The sequence below is a fragment of the Gopherus evgoodei genome, chromosome 1, assembly GCF_007399415.2.
Source record: "Gopherus evgoodei ecotype Sinaloan lineage chromosome 1, rGopEvg1_v1.p, whole genome shotgun sequence".
NCBI lineage: Eukaryota > Metazoa > Chordata > Testudines > Testudinidae > Gopherus > Gopherus evgoodei.
In genome coordinates, this window is record NC_044322.1 from 121,882,990 (window position 1) to 121,906,130 (window position 23,141).

At 42.1% G+C, this 23,141-nt stretch overlaps 1 protein-coding gene across 1 annotated transcript in view; it reads left to right on the top strand.

Moving 5' to 3' along the window:
* GABRG3 (gamma-aminobutyric acid type A receptor gamma3 subunit) overlaps positions 1 to 23,141 on the top strand; it is a 612,547-nt gene that overhangs the window by 338,931 nt on the left and 250,475 nt on the right. The gene's annotated exons all lie outside the window — the stretch shown is intronic.

Sequence of the window (23,141 nt, forward strand, 5' to 3'; positions counted from 1 at the left end):
CATAATATCATCATGCTAGGTATTGTGTGTGTGTGTGTATGCAAATACCACGGGTCCCTACAAACATGGTTTATGACTTTCTAAATTGTTTTAAAAATTTGCTAAAGGCACATTCCTGATTGCTTCTGTATCCAAAAATAAAAGTTGAATGATTTAACAACAACAACAAAAACCCAGTTGTTTATCCCCTGAGGTGGGATTTGCCTTCTAAAGGAGGGGAATGTTCAGCACATTGAACATTCTGACTGCGTGACTCATGAGTGCTTAGTAATGAATCCAATTTCAGTTCTACTATAACTGGTGTTCCCTTCCAAAAGGACAATTTTCTTCTGGTCAGGCTCACATAGTTACTTAATTTGTCCTTAAAAAAAAAAAAGCAATCCATAGTAAGGAGTGTGTTTATTCTCTCCTATTCATTCACCCCCACTCATATGCATGAAAAGTCTTGGGGAAAAGATTCTTTTTAGGATGATCAGGTGGAAAAGGCATTAAAAATGTATTTTTCACAGAGTACTCCCTCTTTCTGAAACAGATCATACATCAGCAGTGATGTGCTGTCAATATTTTTTAAAAAAGGTCTCTAACAAAAAGTGTACACTTTGATAAATTCTGTATCTCAGGGAATGTACTCTGTAAATAGGAGTGAAGGACTGGGAAAGCTATCATTTTCTCTTTCCTTTTAAATAATATCATTTCCCCATCATATCTATAAAATAAGCAGAGAGGTAACACCATTTGGTAAACACATTTATGTGTACACACTACTTTTTTTCCCTGGGAAGTATATTGGTAGTGTAGAAGAGTATTCATCTTGTCCAGTTTAAAACAGGATTTTGATCCCAGTATGGTGGGCATGGAGGTATTTTCCTCCCACAAGGCAAATGTTTTTTGGGGAAAAAGACAGTGCACTCGATTCCATTCCATTTTTAAAAAATGAACTTTCGAGTATTTTTATGAGCTCGATGGATATGTAAATCCTGGGCAAAAATGCTTTAGGACATACAGCTTGTGAGCCAGATTCAGCCCATTTGATGTATTCAGATTGTGTAGAATCTAACTTGTCATTAAAAATAAAAAGTAACCTTCCAAATGTTACTAGTGATGAAATGTCTTTGAGTCTGTAGACAGCCTGTAACAATAACTTAGATTTGTTAACTCCCCTGTCTATATTAATCTCACTGGAGTGTCAACTTTAAAGTCCAATGATAATGCTATATTGTCAGCATGAACTGCTTTATTTATGATCATTTTAGTGAATGGAATGGGAGAGGAGGTGGGACTTCAGCCCACAGAGAGGTGGAAATAGGGAGAGAACAGAAAAATAGGATGGGAAAGAGAGAAAAATAATAGAAAAAATTGTAGCAGTTCTACAAGGGAACAGATTTTCCCAGTGAAATTGAATGTGACAATAAGTTACTCAACAAACAAATAATAGTTTATCTAGTACAAAAAGTCCATGTTTTACCCTGGATCTTTGTGGAAACCTCCCATTTTTATCTTGCTGAAGGTAGTGTGTAGTTTTAAATGGACCATGGACCATAATAAAAAATGGAGTTTGGTTCTCGCTGTCAAATGAGTTTGACACCCCAGCTTTATCAATATCCAGAGAAGATGGCGAACTCTTGACAGGCAGAGAAATCATCCCAGTCCTTTCTTCAGTTTGGAGACACAATAACTGCTGGGGGCAGCTCCAGAAAGCGATTAAGCTGTGTTCTGTGCCACTATCTTATTTAGAGTAACAACTCTTCCCTTTGCACTGAATAGGATTTGAACATCAGAAGGTTCAGGCCCATGGCTAAATTTCAAACTTGATGTTGGCCTGACTTGTTTTATCATAACTTAAATCTTTTAGACAAAATTTTTTTTCTAACTTTGGATGCGTGCATGCAACACCATCTGAGGAAATGGCAGTTATATGGGCGTAGTCAAGAGTTTTGTTTGTCTCAGTTTTACAGTTTTCTTGATGTATGCAAATAACACATGAAAAACTATAACAAAATGATTCTGCAACTTTCTCACCTGCTCTAATAATGCCGTTCACTAGAGTTTATTTTTAAGTTATCAAGTGACATTCCTTTCCTTGAAGGCTATTTTAGTGCTACCTTTTGCACTATCTTAGCACTTCTTTTGTAAATTAGAACATCTCCTCAGGGATTTGTTTGTGTTATAGCTTTATTATATTTTCAGTGTTATGTACACACATTCCAATTTGAAGATACATGACGCTCCAGAGGACTTATGAGATGAATGGCTGAATGATTTATTACTGTCAGCTCTGCCAAATTTCCAAGAGGAGGAGCTTATTACAAATTTAGAATCCACAATGTGTTGTCTTGTGAATAAAACAAAAACCTAAATGGTTGTAGAATTTACAGCAGAATGCCCATGCATGCGCACATAATTGAAAGTTAAATTGCAGGCAACCACAAAAAACCCACTCAGACATCATATACTATAACTTATCCTGCTGCACAGATACTTGAACATTAACTATGTTAATATCTAAAACTTAGCACCTTTCCTAAACATTTCCTTTAATTTTTACCAAATACATTTTAGACTGAGCTAGGTCCTTGCAAGACCTCCTGACTCCTAGCCTTTCTCTTTGCATGTCGGAGTCAAATGGTCTGGTTGCCAGAAAGAGTCAGAAGAATACAGTGGGCTGGATGAGGCCATTTTACTGTGCTAATTTAACTTATTTTGATTACCAGTTCCTAATCATTCCCTCTTGTTGGAAAATCCATGGGAGGAGGAAACATTAGGAAGAAATGCTGCATCGTGCACTTCATGGTATTCCCTTCTCTCTCACCTCTGAAGTGGTTCCTGAACTCATTTGTAGATAGTGATGCAGCAGAACCTAGAGCACTGCAGGAAAACAGGCTATAGCCCCATGAACTGGAAGGATAGTAGTTCAGGGAGCCAATTCTCTGGGTACAAGCCTGTGGCATTTCCAAGGCAACTCCTGGTCCCTGGGAATCATGCTGCCTTCCTTTAATGTATAGGAATTGGGCAGTATTCCTTTAATTAGCTTTGATCCTCACTGTGACCCGCTAGTGACCCTCACTGTCCTCTATGTTTCAGATGCCACTGAACCTTGTCTGAGAAGCCAATGTATATATGTAGCCAGGCTTTGCACGTTGTATATAATTAGTGAGCATGGTTATTTGTGCCTGTGTGGTTCTTTCATGATAAGGTTTTGTTTGTGCATGTAAGAATCAAAATGCACAAAAAAACCCCCAAACCCCCGTATGCATCTCTGTTTCCTGGGATGGGGCTAACAGTATTGAAGGGGAGTTAAAACTGCTTGGAAAAGTGTTAACTTCTGTGTGTGGATTTCCTGTTGGAAATCTACCTGGTAAGAAGAGGAACAACCTTTTACCCATCAACATCTTCCTGCCCTACCTGAATAAGATGCCTGTAATGCCTTTCATAGGTTCTGGAGAGATTAGAAACATGTATTGGAGCCATATACCTTCTCTCCTCTTCGACCTTCCACCTCCCAAACCCTGAGCTTTTGCTCTTCTCAGCCAATGTAAGCAGAAGGAGCATTTAGCCTCTTGCATTTTTTTTTAAACAGTAACCAATACAATAGAAGCCGAAGGAAAAATGGCCTAGGTTATATATGGCTACTTCCTGCTCCTCAGCACCTATCTGGGGCCATGTATCAAGGAGGCTTCTTGAGCCTCCCTCTATCTGTAGGATCAGCATGAGCTTGCACTTGCTCCACCCTGTCAGGCAGAAGCACATGATAGCCAGCAGCCATGCCATAGGGCAGCTGATTGTTCAAGAACCCCCTGTGGTATATGGAGTGTCAGAATCTGCAGGACTGTGGGTTTACTGCGTCACTAATGTCTGGAACAATCTGTGTGGCAAAGTTTGAAGATTTGCCCCTTTTAGAGATATCTGAGCTGGAAACTGAGCCAAGAATAATGTGAGATGATACAGATAAAGAGGTATCTCACTGGGCTGATCTGACTAATTTTGTTATTAATATATTGTTTCCTGTTGTTTTTGATCCTCATAAAGCCATGGCAGTTAATTAAAAAAATGAATATTCGAGTTTGTGGAACAAAAATACCAACCAAATTGCCAGTTGCCAGTTATCGACCTGTGAGCAGGTGTGGACTTTTCTCTAGCTATCCTCTGCTTAGAATCATAGAATATCAGGGTTGGAGGGGACCTCAGGAGGTCATCTAGTCCAATCCCCCGCTCAAAGCAGGACCAATCCCCAACTAAATCATCCCAGCCAGGGCTTTGTCAAACCTGACCTTAAAGCCTCTAAGGAAGGAGATTCCATCACCTCCCGAGGTAACCCATTCCAGTGCTTCACCACCCTCCTAGTGAAAAAGCTTTTCCTGATATTCAACCCAAACCTCTTCCACTGCAACTTGAGACCATTACTCCTTGTTCTGTCATCTGGTACCACTGAGAACAGTCTAGATCCATCCTCTTTGAAAGCCCCTTTCAGGTAGTTGAAAGCAGCTATCAAATCCCCCCTTGTTCTTCTCTTTTGCAGACTATACAATGCCAGTTCCCTCAGCCTCTCCTCATAAGTCATGTGCTCCAGCCCCTAATCATTTTTGCTGCCCTCTACTGGACTTTTTCCAATTTTTCCACATCCTTGTAGTGTGGGGCCTAAAACTGGATGCAGTACTCCAGATGAGGCCTCACCATGCCGAATAGAGGGGAATGATCACGTCCCTTGATCTGCTGGCAATGCCCCTACTTTATACAGTCCAAAATGCCTTTGGCCTTCTTGGCAACAAGGGCACACTGTTGACTCATATCCAGCTTCTCATCCACTGTAACCCCTAGGTCCTTTTCTGCAGAACTGCTGCCTCGCCATTTGGTCCCTGGTCTGTAGCAGTGCATGGGATTCTTCCATCCTAAGTGCAGAACTCTGCACTTGTCCTTGTTGAACCTCATCAGATTTCTTTTGGCCCAATCCTCTAATTTGTCTGGGTCCATCTGTATCCTATCCCTAACCTCCAGTGTATCTAGCACTCCTCCTAGTTTAGTGTCATCTGCAAACTTGATAAGGTGCAATCCACACCATCCTCTAGATCGTTAATTTAGATATTGAAAAAAAATGGCCCCAGGACTGGCCCTTGGGGCACTCCACTTGATACCGGCTGCCAACTAGACATGGATCACTACCCGTTGAGCCCAACGTTGAGCCAGCTTTCTATCCATCTTATAGTCCATTCATCCAGCCCATGCTTCTTTAACTTGCTGGCAAGAATACTCTGAGAGATCATATCAAAAGCTTTCCTAATGTCAAGGAATAACATGTCCACTGCTTTCCCCTTGTCCCCTCATCCTTAAAGTGGCATTCCCATCATACAGTATGGGGATTACTGTCAGCAGGAAGTAAGGGATGGGCTTTCCAGCTGTGGGTGTCTGTAACTACTCAAGGTTCCAGCTGTGAGTTGTGCAGCTCCTCCCTCTCCCAGACCTTTATCCAATCATTGCACAGGGAAGAATTCAATATAGTGTTTGCCATCCTGCTGACATGTCTAGTGAGGTCTCCACAGAACAACTAGATTTTTTTTTGATTAACCTTTTACTGTTGACTAACAAAGATTGAACTCTAAAATACAAGTCACTCACTGAATATATTTGTAATTACAGGAATTAATTCATTTCCTAGGATTTTGCTGTTTTCCCCAATGGTAGCACCTAATCTCCAAAATCATTTTGCTCTTACTTAATTTACTAATTTAAGTTGATATATTTAGCAGCTCCAGTTATTTTAAGGTAAAAATACACAGCCAAGCTATTTAGATGAATTACATGTGCTTTATCAAACTCCAAATCAATTTAAAGAATTTGAATACTACACGTGTACTTTTAACAGAAAAAAGTTCAAAGTGTCAAACTACTGTGCTGCAATGCAATCAATCTTTAGGTAAGATGGGAATGGAACTCAGATGTTGGATCTCAGCCCTTTGCTCAGTCCAATCACAATAAATATACAGCCTATAGGCCATACACACGCACATATGCATGAGCAAACTGGACTGCTTTCATGTCAAGTTAACCATTTGCGAATGTGAAGTTTCAACCAAAAATGGCTTAAATTTACTCAATTTTAGGCATGCTTCAATGTGAAAAACAACCAGTCTCCTGAAATTTCAAGAACAATTTTTAAAAAGTTTGTATGCAAAATCATGAAACACAGAATAGTTAAAAAATTGCAAGAAATATTGTGAAAAAGTTTTCACCAATTTCATCCAAATCTATTATTGTCCTAGCGTGTAGGAAAAACAGATCCTCTCTTTCTACATAAAAATTCCATTTCACCAAATATATCCCTTGGAATAGAGAAACTCCTTTTATGAATATACAGTTTAGCTATATGGTATTAAGACTCATCAATTTAGTTTTCTGACAAAAATAACGATTTCAACTATTTTATTTTATTTTTCCTGCCATTAGCCTGAAAGAAACAAATTCTGGTCTGGCAGATAGAGTTGTATTCTCTTCTGTCTCATGTATCATCAGCAGAAATATTAATGAAGTTCTGATTGCAGAATCTTATTACTGGTGAGGCAGGAGCCAGAAAAAACCCAGCTTGATTTTATATCCCATGCTGAATTTTCATTATTGACATTTTGGTAGGCGAGAGCAGACTTCTTCTAAACTGAATGCCACAGATGTGCATACAGGAAGAATCTGGATCTTAATCTGCACTTTTTAGCTCAGAAGTTCTCTTCAATTAGTTGAACCATATTGCTTATTCTGGATACGACACAGCTAAACTTCTTGATTCAGTCTTTGTGACTGAGGGCCTAGCTGTTTGATCCCTTTCTTCTTACAGGAAGATAGGAATTGCTATACTGAAGGTCATATATGACCTGTCATAGAATCATAGAACATTAGAGCTGGAAGAGACCTCAGGAGGTCATCCACTCCAACTCCCTGCTCAAAGCAGGACAAAACCCAACTAAATCATGCCAGCCAGGGCTTTGACAAGCCGGGCCTTAAAAACCTCTAAGGATGGAGATTCCACTACCTCCTTAGGTAACCCATTCTAGTGCTTCCCCACCCTCCTAGTGAAATAGTTTTTCCTAATATCCGACCTCCCCCACTGCAACTTGAGACCATTGCACCTTGTTCTGTCATCTGCCACTACTGAGAACAGCCTAGCTCCATCCTCTTTGGAACCCCCCTTCAGGTAGTTGAAGGCTGCTATCAAATTCCCCCTGACTCTTCTCTTCTTCAGACTAACTAAGCCCAGTTCCCTCAGCCTCTCCTCATAAATCATGTGCCTCATCTCACTAATCATTTCCAAGACTGGTTACCTATATCTGAGAGCAGTCAGTACAGTATGCTTCAGAAAGAGGAGACAAATGGAAAAAAAAAATAGAAAAATGTAAAGTCCCTTTCCATTAGAGAAATTTCTTCATATTCCCCAGTAGTTAGCAAATGGCTTATGAATTGAACTATGATGGTTTACATTTTTATATACTGTATGATGTAACTGAAGATGATGATCTTAGTCATATTAATGTCAAATCTGTTTTTATTATTTTACTAAGCTCTTGGCCTCAATATCTCATGGCAATGAGTTCATGGGTTAATTTTACATTTTGTAAAGTTTTTTTTTCCTTCTAGCAGTTTTAAATTTGTTGCTTTTAAAGTAGAATTGTATTTTATTTCTTGTCTGTAGAAAATCATAAAAAGTAGAGCCATTATATCGTCCATCATATTCTAAATCTCTGCTGTGATTTTGTTTTCTCTCTAAATTAAATGATTCTCTTCTAATTTTTTGCATGTGGAAGTTTTTATACCTCATGATTTTTTATTGCCCTTCTCAGGACTTTTCTATTTCTGCCATATACTTTTTCAGACAGGTCGACCAACACTCTACACCATATTCATGGTGATGGCTTAATCACTAATTTGTGGTATTTGTCAAGGTTTTCTCCCCCACTTTGAACTTTAGAGTACAAATGTGGAGACCTGCATGAACACTTCTAAGCTTAATTACTAGCTTAGATCTGGTAACACTGCCACCAGCCAGAAATTCAGTGTCTGGCGCACTCCCTGTCCCCGCAAAACTTTCCCCTACCTGGGTTGCCTTGAGAGGCTTCACCAATTCCCTGGTGAACACAGATCCAGACCCCTTGGATCTTAAAACAAGAAGGAATTAACCATCCCCCCTCCTTTTCCCCCACCAATCCCTGGTGAGTCCAGATTCAATCCTCTTGGATCTTAAAACAAGGAGAATTTAACCATTCCCCCTCCTTTCCCACACCAATCCCCGGTAAGTCCAGATCCAATCCCCTTGGATCTTAAAACAAGGAAAAATCAATCAGGTTCTTAGAAAAGAAAGCTTTTAATTAAAGAAAGAAAAGGTAAAAATCAGCTCTGTAAAATCAGGATGGAAAATACTTTACAGGGTACTCAGATTCATATAGCCCAGAGGAAACCCCCTCTAGCCTTAGATTCAAAGTTACAGCAAACAGAGGTAAAAATCCTTCCAGCAAAAAGAAACATTTACAAGTTGAGAAAACAAACATAAGACTAACATGCCTTGCCTGGCTGATTACATACAAGTTTGAAACATGAGAGTCTGACTGAGAAAGATTTGGAGAGCCTGAATGTATGTCTGGTCCCTCTCAGTCCCAACAACGAACAAAATAAAGAGCACAAACAAAGACTTCCCTCCACCAAGATTTGAAAGTATCTTGCCCCCCTATTGGCCCTTTAGTTAGGTATGAGCCAGGTTTACTGAGCTTCTTAACCCTTTACAGGTAAAAGAGACTTTAACCCTTAACTATCTGTTTATGACACCCCCCCCAAATCTCAGACAGTGTGGAACCACACTGGAGGTGATTTCTTCCTAGAACTTTAGAATAAACAGATTAATAAAACACATGCACCTTTACATATACTACTAATTATGTAAAACTACAAGATTTTCCACATTTAAGGACAATTTTTAACCAGTTGATTCGAGGAAGCTTTCACGGGAGAGTGCATCAGCTACTTTGTTAGAAGCTCCTGAAATGTGTTGAATTTCAAAATCAAAATCTTGGAGAGCTAAACTCCATTGAAGCAGGGTTTTTTTGTTTCCCTTGGCAGTATGAGGCCACTTTAGCGCAGCATGGTCGGTTTGTAGCTGGAAACGCCGTCCCCAAACGCATGGGCGTAGCTTTTCCAGGGCATACACAATGGCGTAGCATTTTTTTTTTTCACTGATTGACCAGTGGCTTTCCCTCTCAGACAGTTTTTTGCTGAGAAACACAACAGGATGAAATTCTTGATCTGGTCCTTCCTGCATTGAAACTGCTCCTACACCACGCTCAGACACATCTGTGGTTATTAGTAATTGTTTGTCAAAGTCTGGAGCCCTTAGCACAGGGTCAGCTTTGAGTGTTGCCTTAAGCTGGTTAAAGGCCTTCTGACACTCATCAGTCCACTTAACTGCATTTGGCTGGGTCTTTTTGGTCAGGTCGGTCAGTGGGGCAGTGATTTGGCTGTAGTGTGGTACAAATCACCTGTAATATCTGGCCAAGCCTAAGAAGGATTGGACCTGTTTTTTTGACTTTGGGACAGGCCACTTTTGGATAGCATCCACCTTGGCCCCCGGGGTTTTATTGTTCCTTGACCCACCTGGTGTCCAAGCTAAGTCACTCTGTTTTGGCGTATTTGACACTTTTTAGCCTTAACAGTTAATCCTGCCTGCCTGATGCGCTCAAAGACTTTTTCCAGGTGTTCCAGGTGTTCTGCCCATGAATCAGAAAAAACGGCCACATCATCGAGGTAGGCAACTGCATATTCTCTCAATCCTGCTAGGAGACCATCCGCAAGGCTTTGGAAGGTGGCGGGTGCATTTTGCAGCCTGAAAGGAAGCATATTAAATTCATACACCCCCTGCATGGGTGATGAAGGCTGACTTTTCTTTGGCGGGTTCATCTAGGGGTACTTGCCAGTACCCCTTGGTTAAGTCTACTGTAGAGATGAACTGGACCTGTCCCAATTTTTCCAATAGCTCATTCGTGCATGGCATTGGATAGTTGTCGGGACGAGTTACAGCATTTAGCCTATGGTAGTCCACGCAAAAGCATATTTCCCCATCTGGTTTGGGTACTAGAACCACTGGAGATGCCCATGCACTGTTAGAGGGGCGGATTATACCCATCTGTAGCATGCTTTGGATCTCCTGTTCTATAGCAGCTTGGGCATGAGGAGACACCCGGTAGGGTGGGGTTCTAATTGGGTGAACATTACCTGTGTTAATGGCGTGGTATGCCCGTTCAGTCCATCCTTGGGTGGCTGAGATTATTGGAGTGAAGCTAGTGCACAGCTCCTTGATCTGCTGTCGCTGTAGACGTTCAAGGGTCGCGGAGGGGTTCACCTCTTCCACGCCACCGTCACTTTTTCCTTCGTAGTAGACACCTTCAGGCCACTCAGCATCATCTCCTCCCTGGGCTGTAAACTGACAAACCTTTACGTCTCTAGAATAAAAGGGCTTGAGAGAATTAACATGGTAAACTTTAGGCTTTAGGGTTGAGGTGGGGAATCTTATGAGATAGTTAACAGCTCCTAGGCGCTCTTGGACTGTGAATGGCCCTTCCCATGACGCTTCCATCTTTTGGGCCTGTTGCGCCTTCATGACCATAATCTGGTCCCCTACTTTGAAGGAACGCTCTCTGGTATGTTTATTATACCAAGTCTTTTGCTCTTTCTGAGCATCCTTTAGGTTTTCTTTAGCAAGGGCTAAAGAGTGTCGGAGGGTGTTTTGTAGGTTGCTTACAAAGTCTAGAATGTTAGTTCCTGGAGAAGGCGTAAACTCCTCCCATTGCTACTTCACCAACTGTAATGGCCCCTTAATCTCGTGGCCATATACAAGTTCGAATGGTGAAAACCCTAAACTGGGATGTGATACAGCCCTGTAAGCAAAAAGCAACTGCTGAAACACTAGATCTCAATCATTGGAGTGTTCATTTACGAATGTATATATCAGGGCCCCCAAAGTTCCATTAAACCTTTCCACCAGGCCATTGGTTTGATGGTGGTAAGGGGTGGCAACCAAGTGATTCACCCCATGAGCTTCCCACAGATTTTTCATGGTCCCTGCCAGGATATTAGTTCCCAAATCTGTAAGGATGTCGGAGGGCCAACCTACCCTGGCAAAAATGTCTGCTAAGGCCTGGCACACAGTTTTAGCCCTGGTGTTGCCTAGGGCTACTGCTTCCAGCCATCGGGTAGCAAAGTCCACGAAAGTCAGTACGTACTGCTTTCCTCTGGGCGTCTTTTTTGGGAAAGGACCCAGAATATCCACAGCTACTTGCTGAAATGGGACCTCAGTTATGGGGAGTGGCTGGAGAGGGTCTTTGACCTGGTCTTGGGGCTTTCCCACTCGTTGGCACACCTCACAAGACCGGACATAATTAGCAACGTCCTTGCCTATTCCCTCCCAGTGGAAGGATTTCCTCAGCCTGTCTTTGGTTCTGTTCAACCCAGAATGGCCACTGGGATGATCATGGGCCAAGTTTAAGAGCTTTCCCTGGTACTTAGTTGGAACTACCAACTGTTTTTGAGGATGCCAGTCTTCCTGATGTCCACCAGAAAGAGTCTCCTTGCATAAAAGTCCTTGTTCTACAACAAACTGGGATCGGTTAGAAGAGCTGAGAGGCGGTGGGATGCTCCATGCTGCCACCCAAGCTTTCTGAATGCTGTCATCTGCTTTCTGCTCAGCCTGGAACTGTTCCCTTGAGGCTGGAGACATCAGTTCCTCCTTAGACTATGGACTTGGGCTTGGTCCCTCTGGAAGCAATGTAGGTGATGGGGTTGTTTTCGTTGATTGTGAACCGCTGTCCGCTGGTGCACTAGGTGATATTTCAGACTCTAGGTGCACTAGGTGATATTTCAGGGTTGTCTGCTGCTTCTGCCAGTTCAGGTCTGTTGGTGCCCTCTGGCACTGATGAGTGGTAGATGGGTTTGCAAGCACTGGCGTCAGTGCTGGCAGTGGTTCTGGTGCTGGTTGCTTTTCCAGTTCCGGTTCTGGGACTGGATGCACTGTGGCTGTTGCAGTCATTGGCAGGGGATCCGGTTCCACCACCTCTGTCTGGGTCTCTGGTAACACAGACGGGGCCCTTGTGGACGGCTCAGGAACAGGGATGGGTGGGGAAGCTTGCCTGGCTTGGCTGCGTGTGACCGTCCCCACCCTCTTGGCCAGCTTCACCTGGTTGGCCAAGTCTTCCCCCAGTAGCATGGGGATGGGATAATTGTCATAAACTGCAAAAGTCCACATTCCTGACCAGCCCTTGTACTGGATAGGCAATTTAGCTATAGGCAAGTCTAAAAATTTTGACATGAATGGGTGAATTGTCACTTGGGCCTCTGGGTTTATGAATTTGGGGTTCACTAGGGATTGGTGGATAGCTAACACTTGTGCCCCGGTGTCTCTCCACACGATAACCTTCTTTCCACCCACTCTCAAGGTTTCCCTTCACTCCAAGGGTATTTGACAGGCATCTGGGCCTGGGGATCTGTGGTGTGATGGTGGTGTAATGAACTGTACTCGGTTGGGGTTCTTGGGGCAGTTGGCCTTTATATGTCCCAGTTCATTACATTTAAAACATCGCCCAGCTGACTGGTCACTGGGCCGAGGTGGGTTGCTGGAGACTGGTGAGGTGGGACAATAGGATGTCTGGGGCTTTCCTTGGTTTGTAGGTGGGGTCTTGGGTTGTCCCTGGTGATAGGGTTTATTTTCGGTTTGCCCCCTCTGATATTCGCTCCCCTTGCTAGTAGTTTTTTTCTTTTCTGCCACTTCCACTCATCTGGCTCCAATCTCCCCCGCCTCGGTTACAGTTTTGGGTTTCCCATCTAGGATGTACCTTTCTATTTCCTCTGAAACACCCTCTAAGAACTGCTCCATTTGCATTAGGAAGGACAGCTCTGCCAGAGAGTTAGCATTTGCTCCTGATATCCAGGCATTCCAATTCTTTCCAATGTGGTAGGCGTGTTGGGTAAATGACACATCTGGTTTCCACCTTAGGGTTCTGAACCGCCAACGAGCATGCTCAGGTGTTAGCCCCATTCTGATTCTGGCCTTGGTTTGAAAAAGTTTATAATCGTTCATCTTTTCCCTAAGCATTTCAGCTGCCTCCTCTGTTAAGGGTCCACTGAGCTGTGGTCTCAGCTCAATCATGTACTGGTCTGTAGAGATGTTGTACCCAAGGCACACCCTTTCAAAATTTTCTAAGAAGGCCTCAGTATCATCACCTGCCTTGTAGGTAGGAAATTTCCTGGGATAGGAAACGGTACCTGGACAAGGGTTGTTAGGGTTGGCTGTTCCATCCTGCTTAGCCTTTTCTAATTCCAGGGGCTGCTGGTGGGCCTCCCTTTGGATCTCCAGCTCTTTTTCTTTCATCTCTATCTCTTTTTGTTTCATCTCCATAGCTCTCCTGTGGTCAGCCTCTTTGGCTTTCTCTTCTGCATCCAGCCTAGCCATTTCCTGTTTAACTGCTTTCTTGGCACTCATTTTTCTGCTTTCTTGTGCTGGCCGCACCCCTCTGCAGCTCACTGATTGGGATGCACTCCGCTCAGGGCTGCTTGGTTAACAAAGATTTTCTAACTAGCTATACCAGAGAGGTAGAAAGAAAGAAAACAATTCAGCTTGTAAATTCCCTTTTGCTGGCTGCTTGCTCATAGCTTGAAGCCTCCTCTTAACAAAGACCCTTGTTAAAAAAACTTAACACCTCTGCCCTCAGGCTGCTTTCCAAGCAGCTAGAAAGGAGAGGAAAAAAAAATCCCACTGGCTTTTGGTTCCTAAAAATCCCACACCGCTGCTCACCATGTCAAGGTTTTTTCCCCCACTTTGAACTTTAGAGTACAAATGTGGGGACCTGCATGAACACTTCTAAGCTTAATTACTAGCTCAGATCTGGTAACACTGCCACCAGCTAGAAATTCAGTGTCTGGCACACTCCCTGTCCCCCCCCAAACTTTCTCCTCCCTGGGTTGCCTTGAGAGGCTTCACCAATTCCCTGGTGAACACAGATCCAAACCCTTTGGATCTTAAAACAAGAAGGAATTAACCATCCCCCCTCCTTTTCCCCACCAATCCCCGGTGAGTCCAGATCCAATCTGTTTGGATCTTAAAGCAAGGAAAAATCAATCAGGTTCTTAAAAAAGAAAGCTTTTAATTAAAGAAAGAAAAGGTAAAAATCAGCTCTGTAAAATCAGGATGGAAAATACTTTACAGGGTACTCAGATTCATATAGCCCAGAGGAAACCCCCTCTAGCCTTAGATTCAAAGTTACAGCAAACAGAGGTAAAAATCCTTCCAGCAAAAAGAAACATTTACAAGTTGAGAAAACAAACATAAGACTAACATGCCTTGCCTGGCTGATTGCTTGCAAGTTTGAAACATGAGAGCCTGACTGAGAAAGATTTAGAGAGCCTGGACTGACTTCTGGTCCCTCTCAGTCCCAAGAGTGAACAATGAACAAAACAAAGAGCACAAACAAAGACTTCCCTCCACCAAGATTTGAAAGTATCTTGTCCCCCTATTGGCCCTCTGGTTAGGTGTGAGCCAGGTTTACTGAGCTTCTTAATCCTTTACAGGTAAAAGAGACATTAACCCTTAACTATCTGTTTATGACAGTGTTATATTTGCATTATTATCCTTTCTTAATACAGCTAATCTTCCTTGTTTTTTTGAATGCGTACTGAACGGATGTTTTCCTGAGGTGTGCCCAGTGAGACCTAGATCTTTCCCTGAATAAATATAGTAAATTTAGAAAATATTAACGTGTGTATAGTTTTAATTGTTCCTTTAAGTGGGCATTACCTAGTACTTATCAACAATGCATTTCATCTACCATCATGTTGCCCAGATGCCAGCCTTATTTAGGTCTTTCTGAAGTTCCCCACAATTCTTTCTATTCTTGACTAACATTAATAATTTTTCTCAGAAAGTCTGTTTAGCCAAACGTATTCTGTTTGCTTTCTAGTATGGTATTGCCACCCTTCTGCACTTCTGCTGGTATGGCGATGCCTTCAGATCTAGGCACCCGGCCAACAACCATCACCCTCTGGTTGCCCAGCTCTGAAGGCAGTGCAGACCATAAGGATTGCAATACCGTGACCCCCTTAAAATAACCTTGCGACCTCCCTGCAACTCCCTTTTGGATCAGTCCCGGGAATTTGAGAAACACTGCTCTCCCCAATGAAATCTGTACAGTTTAGAGTAAAAGCACACAAAAGACCCGAGTTCACCAGGGGGAGACCAGATTTCACAGTCTGTGACACATTTTTCATGGCTGTGAATTTGGTAAGGCCCTAAATATAATGTGATTGAATACAGCAAAAGAGAGAGAGACATGAAAAGTCTAAGACCGATCCGTATAAGCTCACACAATTTCATTTTAGTGAAGGACAATGTAATTAGCCTGCTGCTTGGGCCCAGTTTGAACATTTGGAAGAGTTTAAGAGCTGATTAACATAGGCTTGTTCAGGTAGTGTTCCCCCCCCCCCAAACCCCCCCCCCCATCCTTTCCAGGATTTCTGTTCCACCAGGAGATTGTTAAGGTATTTGTTATGTGAGACCAAATTTTTCAGTGTGACCCTCCTAAAGTTTTCTGAATAATGGCAAGCGCCTTAGCAGCTGCAGCTATTTCCAACTAAAGCTGGTCAGACCTTCCCCAAAATTTAGTATGATCTTATTATTAGTTATCAAATTGAATTTTTGATGAAAACATTAATCAAGAACTTGAAATTTGCAAAATTCCAGACAGCTTTCCTTCCAGCAAAGCAGGAAAGCACCTAGGACAGCCTGCTTGCATAGTGCAAGGAGGAGGGAGTGGGAGTAAAAATCCTGACTCTAGGTAGGCTAGACAGACGAATGCACTGGCTATTGATCCCTGCCATGTGCCAGGGTGATTGCCAACTCCTGTGATTTTTATCATGAGTCTCACAATATTTGGTGTTTTTTACTTAAAGCCCAAGTTCCTTCTGGGACGTGATCACAAGAATTACAGCTTTATTTATTTATATATGTTTCTAAGCTACATGGTTACAGAGAAAAACCTGCAAATGTGGACCAAGTGCACCCTAAAGACATAAAATCAGAAGGCAAACACTCACCCCCTCCTCCTTTGCAAATTTACTTATTTTAAATATCAGTATTTTAATCCGTGGGATGATTTGAGAGAGCCTGACTCATGACTTCTAGGTGGTTAGGACCGGCAACACTGGGGGGAGGAGGGGCAGGGAGAGTAATAAGAGCAGTTTCTTCCTGGCACTTCTGTGTGTCATGCTTATATTACAGGACTGAGTCATCCATTCATGCATAGTGATAAGAATTACTTCAGAGAAAAACACTGGCAAAATTTCTGCAGTGTATTTTTGGATTAAGTAGCATATAAACACTTTTGATCCTGAACTTTCACAATTATCGGAAAAGCTGTTCTTCTCAAATTCTATTTTACAAAGAAAAGAGTTACTCTAGGCAAAAGTTGCAGGGCAGGGGGATTGAAAATAAATTTTAGAATAGAAATCCATTAGCCTTAGCTATGGAAATCGTATCCTTAGCTATGGAGTCAAGGCAAGCAACTCTATAAAGGATCGAATGTGATTAAAATGAAAATGCTTATTTATTGACAGCAGTCCATTAATTCTAATTAGAAAATGCAAATATTAGTGCTACAGCATTTAAATGTATATGCTTTCAGAAGGTGACTCACTGTGCCACAAGTGTCCTTGTCAATAACCATGTCTGCCTAAACTGTCATCCAGAATTTACTAAGATTTACTCCAGTTTGGGTTCTGAGCTGATTTTGGTGTTTTGTGAGTAAGTTGCCAGAAGAACTAACTTTTTTTGTTCTTGAAACCACCACTGGAAACTCCTCTCTGGATTATCTAATGTGCAAAAAGCTATATCCCCAGTTTAATTGTATTTTGCTTCTTATGTTTCTTTAGATTTTTTACATATGCTAAAAAAATTTGTCTCTTCATACCCTCTAAGCACCACTGATATAACTTTAAAGTACATCACACACAATACCCTAAGATTACAGCAATACAATTCAGTATATAATTCATCATCAAAAAGCCAGGCAATTTAAAGCTCAAATCACCTTCCCCTTCAAGAATTCCCTTCCCTTCACTTCATTTTCAAATGCCAGTGGAAAATTGATGAGCTTTGTAGCATACCAGGAAGGTTCAGGCTATTTTGAACTATGCAGGGAGCAAATGTATAGCACATATTGTATAGAAAATGTAAAATGTTTTCATAACAACGTTAATGGTGGATTTTTAAAAATAAATACTCCTTTTATTAGTATACTTCAGGGGAATACCTAGCATTCAAATAATGCAACTCCACTTAATGGAAATGATGCAGTTTAATTCAAACATTTTGTGGAAACTTCCATGCTTGCTGAACTGTCAAGCTGGAGAAAGAAGCCATTTGTGCATTTTATTCAGTGTTAAATGCCACGTAAAGGGTCAGAAGCAGAACAAAAAGAAGGAAAGAATTTTGGGGTGTGGAGAGGGAAGATATGAGGAGAGGTAAAACATTGACCAAGTTAGTCAGATAATATAGAATTTCCCCCACAGAAGTGTTAAAGATGCTAGGGACTAACATAGAAATAGGGGGGAAATGCAATAAGCAGCACTCCTGCCAGCTGTACCATTAACAAAGCTAAAATAGTATCAGAGAAGCTTCATCTGTCCCCCTTGCTATTAAGGCAGTGCTATCAAGGGCTGAGCTTCTTGAGCATGCTGCCTGTATCCTAGCATATGAAAGGCAGTTTGGCCTCCTTACAAGATAATTAATTTGGAGGAAATGGAATACTGTATGGCAGTTAATAAATCTTATCTCCTTCTTCTTTTTATGTTAGGCACCATATCTCTGCCAAATCAGAAAATACTGTACTTTTGTCTTTTATTATCAAATAACCTGCCCAATGTGAGTATCATATTCAGTTTTATATAAAAAGTTACAGTTCCATATTCCTCCGTATGATGTGGAATAGCATAAGAAACAAGAGAGTATTCTTTAAATATTTGACTGCAGAGAATATTTCCATGTATGGAACAAAATGCATGTTTCAGTTTGATGCACAATACCAATTAGTTTTTCTTCCTAAATTTCTAATTCATTCCCCACTCCAGATCCCCTGAGATACCCAACCCCTCTGTCCTTGAACTTTGCCCAGGGTTTTTGTTTGTTTTGACTTTTTGTTTTAAATTCTCCATATAAAAAGTACTTAGTTGTGGTCTGAAATATCTTGATGATGCTACAATTGTGGGTCGTCCCTTTATCCACAGTAAAGTATTTGATTTTTGGATGCAAATTCCCCAATGCTGCATTTCAAAAATGTACAGTTAGTAGTGGTTGACTTGGTGCACTGCTAAAGTGTGCTTGGATCATGCTACTTTGGGTCAGTGGAGACTGAGACTAAGTCTACAATTGCAGATATAGAGTGCTGCTGTGTGTTCACACTGTGACTGTGGAGCATGTCTGCATTAGTAGCTCTTGCAACACCACAGAGTGCAGTGCATTGTGGTAGCTATCCCAGTGTGCAATTGGCTGCAGCTTTCTTTGGAAAGGGTTTGCAATGTTTAATGGGGCCTGATGCAGGTTTCCCAATTCCATTGTTCCATGGGTATGCTACTAGATTGCCAGCTGCTTTTCAAGTGAGGGGATGGGGAGCGTGACTGGGAGTATGTTGTGTGTATGTCGGGGGAGAGACAGTGTGTTTTGCAGGGCAGAATGTGTCAGCATGCTATCTTGTAAGTTCAGACAGCGGCAGGGGGAAAGGGGAAACCAGACATCTGCTTCCACCTCTGCCTTTCACACACACACACACACAAGCACACACACACGCCTCTGTAAAAGGAGCATTCCCACAGTAATAGTTTTGCTTTGCGGGCTGGAGCAGATAAACATGTGGGCTGTCAGAAATGGAGCTTTGAAAAGGAATAGCCACATGCCTGCAGCCGAGTTCAAAACAATGACCAGAGTGGCCATTTGACTTCAGGGGATTATGAGACATTTCCGGAGGCCAATCACAGTGCAGTAATGCAACACATCGTCCACACTGACACCCAGGCGCTCCAACCCGGATGTAGCAAGATCTATACTTCTCATGGAGGTGGATTACCAGGAGTGCTCCAGCTGCAGAGTCCAGGCACTCTAAGTGCCTTGCCAGCATGGACACCTCACGAGTTATGGTGCCCGGGGCTGATTTAATGCGCTCTAACTTGCAAGAGTAGACAAGGCCTGAATGTTTGAAAGCTAGTTCTCAGGGAGGGAATATTTACACTGCAATCAAGGTGTGAGACTGCAGCATGCATAGACTTATCTGAGCTAGCTTTAATACTGATAGGAGTGAAGGTGCAGCAGGGCCGGCTTCAGTGCCAGCTGTACAGGACTGCCCAGAAGGCTGGTTACTTACTTGGGTAGCCTGCCCCTGCTGAGTTTAGCATGCTGAACAAAGTTTAGAGTGTTTCCTATAAACGTATTCAAAAAGAAACATTTACTTAGTATTTTTTCAACTCTCTCCAAAAAAAGTTCCAATCTCACATGAAAGATAAAAATGATAACCCCTTAGAACAAATAGTCAATGAAGCTAGTTAGTAGCCCATATTCTAATGCTGGAAGGTCTGCTGCCCTTTTTCAATACAAAAAGATAGAGAAAGGTACAACCGGTAATTTACAGTGTGTGTTCTTTTGTTCATTATCATCAGATGAGCTACACTGAGGTGATAAGTCTAGTCAAGTTTACTAGTATCAGTAATGATTTTCAACCAAAGGGAACTATATAATTTTAAAGATGCATTTGTTCACAATGGTGGTTTAAAAATCAGCATTTTGATGAGACAACATAGCTTGCCTCTAGTAGACAGAAAGCAGCCATGTTACAATACATCACCAGCGATATTTACTGAAGTAAGGGAAACACAGCTGTTCAGAACTTTAATAATATATGCTTTCTGCAAGGTAATCCCATTTTTTCCCTCCAAGTCAAGACTTTACTCAAATTCTCTACAGCTTTTTCTTGTCTGACCTAAAAGAGATGCCACTAGAAGATATAAGGTTCTTCCCAACAGCTTGGGAACAGATTTAGTTTGGGGATTGGTACTTTAGGTTTTTATTGATTTGTATAGAAAATACAGCAATATTTTCTGCCAAGATTTAACAGAATTTGCTGCCAGATGATGCTGGTCATTGCACCTATCAGCTATAATAAGATAAACAACATAAGGCTTAATTGGTACTTGTACGGGAGACTTCCAAGGAAAAGCATAGTGCTACAGTGACCACAAAGTGGTGGTGGTGGCATATATATGTAGGTATAAGAGCCTCATTTATAACATGAAAAATGCCTAAAGTTACTGTGTTATATGAATACATCAAGAACAATAAAACATGTTAATGCTCTATCGCACAATAGTCTTTTAGGTCTCAAATTGCTGTCTCTTTGGTAGACAAAATGGTTCTTATGTAGAGCTTGTTGAACAGTTTTGATCAAATTATTTCTGTTCAAAATTTGTTTTTCTTCAAAAATGAGTATCTTTTGAAAATTAAAACTGAACATTTTTTTTTGTGTGTGTGTGGAAAAAGTTCAATATGAGTTTTCAAAAACTTTGAAACAAACTATAAAAAAAATCTACATTTTTTTGCAATTTCTTTTTTGTTTTTTTCTTTTTACCAGCCCTGTTCATATCCTATTCAAAATAGTGGTCATATCACTTCAGTAACATTCAGTTACAGTGGTTATTTTTACATAATTACTGGTTCATTGAGTGGATCCTTACTCCACTATGCAAACAAGGCAAACCCGCATTTGACTGAAAACTTGACTTCTCCTTACAACAGTAATGTGAACACTGAACATGTTAAGAATCAAGCCGTAGCCAGAACTTCTCATCCTCAGGTCAATAGCGCTTCTTTGCACTTGAAATGTCTGACTCTGTGTGGTCTCCAAGTAGAGAGCTGACAGGAAACAGTTTTCCTGTCCCATTACGTTGTTTGAGATTTTAATGTTTTTTCCATGGTGTACCAGGACAAACTGAACACCTTTTGAATCTTTTGGCAAAAGGAGAGAGATAGAAATCCCACAATATCCAATAGCCTAGTGGTCAGGACACTCACCTTTGAGGCAGAACAGGGACTCAAACCTCAGTTTCTCTCTCTCTCACTCTCATTTTGATCAGAAATTATATCCCAGACCGGAGAAACCTTTCCCACAAAAGTTTCTTTAAAATAGATATGTTTTTGTCAAAAGTTTATGTTGGAAAATACTGATTTGTCAAACCAGAATCATTTTGTTGAAAAATTCTTGACCAGATCTATCCTCAAGATTGACTTTCTGATTACACATGTATTGGCATGACAGCTCCTCTTCCTATCCTCTAGCCCCCAACACTACCTCTGACTCTAGCAGACCTTTCACTTCTCTCCCACTGGCTGTGAGCTTCTCTTCCTGCCACAGAGCCTGCCACAGAGCTGTCCTCCACCCTTCCTCTTCTCCCCCTCTTTAATCCCTGCAGAGTCTTTTCTTGCCCTCTGCTCCTTTCTTCTCACCTCTCCTGTGATGTTCTAGTCTTCCTCATCTCCTGTTCTTTCTCCCAGAATTCCCACTCCCCCTCCCTACAGCCTTTCACATCCTATTGTTCCTCTCCTCCCTAAAGTCTACCCAATACCTTTCTCCTACTCTTGTATCTTCCATGTCCTCACTGGGCCAGATCCACAGAGGGATTTAGGTACCTAAACCACACTTTTAGGCATCACAAAACCTCCACACGCTCCACAAAACCTGTGCTTAGCTGCAGCCTATCCCTGCAGGCACCTAATCTTACTCCGTAAATTTTCATTGCAGAAGTTCCTTTGGAGCCTCAGTTTCTGTCTCTGAGTATGTGCACTGCTGTTGCCACAGGCAAGCCACTAGCTGCCTAAGCCCTAGTACAAGCCACAAGCCAGAGGAAGCGAGAAGGTAACAACCTGTCTTGTAGCCTTTAGCTTCATGGATGAGGTACTCCCCTAGGATATAGGAAACCTTAGTTCAATTCCCTCCTTTGGCTAATGTGGAAAAGGGATTTGCCCAGGGATCTCCCGCTTTCCAGATGAGTGTCCTAATCCCTGGGCTATAGAGTGATTCTCACTCAGTTTCTGGCTCAATTAATAATTAAACATTACAGCTTAACATCCTCAATAAGACAGACTGAGAGACACTCCCCTGTATCAGAATATTCCACAGTCCAGTGGTTTTGGATACTTAATTTAAGAGCTGGGAAACCCCTGGGAAAATCCCTTCTGCTCACTAAGCAATGAGAAGAATTGAACCAGAGTTTCCTACATATTGGGAGTGTACCTTAACCACTGGACTAAATCTTATAAGGGAGACTGCCTTATTGCCCTTCACCCCTCACCAAACCATTTAGTGTGCATTAGCCAGGTGCTTAACTCATTCTTGCAAACACCAGCTTAGGCACAGAAGCTGCCTGACTCCAGGAGTGGTGTGCCCAGCTGTGGATCACAAGCAGAGAGAGGCACCTCCCTGCAGCCCAGACTTAGGCATCAAACTCTGTGAGATGGGTGGGGCTTAGGATACATCCCTCTGATCATCATCTCCCATTGGATAACTCAGGCAGGGAGCTGCCTGGTGTGCTGGCTTTTGTGGATCCCATTCTTAGGCACCTCTCTCTCCCCATTCATTGTATAGGGAGCCTCGGTGCTTAACTCAGTATTTGTGGATCCCATTGTTGTTCCAGTGATTTTTCTAGGCACCTAAAAATTAGGCATTGAAATGCCTATATCCCTTTGTAGATCTGAGCCAGGGTGCCCCAGCAGTCATCTCCTCATCACTGTTCCTTCCTTCACTCCACTGTCCCCCTCCAATCACTGTCTCCCCCAGCCTCCAGTGTCCTTTTTCTCCCACTGCTGAGCAGGCTGGAGCTGCGCCAGAGTCTTCTCCCTACTGCCTTGCAGGGGATGTTTTGCACCACAGCTCCTCATCTCAAGGGAGAGACAGAAAAGGAGATGTGAGGCTAAGTGACCCAGGTGGGGCTAGAAGAGCAGCGGCAGCTCCCTCCTCAGTAGACACCATAGCCCAGGAGGGCAAGACAGACTGAAGAAGACCCACCTGGTCCAGGAGACTCAGCTGGTAGCAATA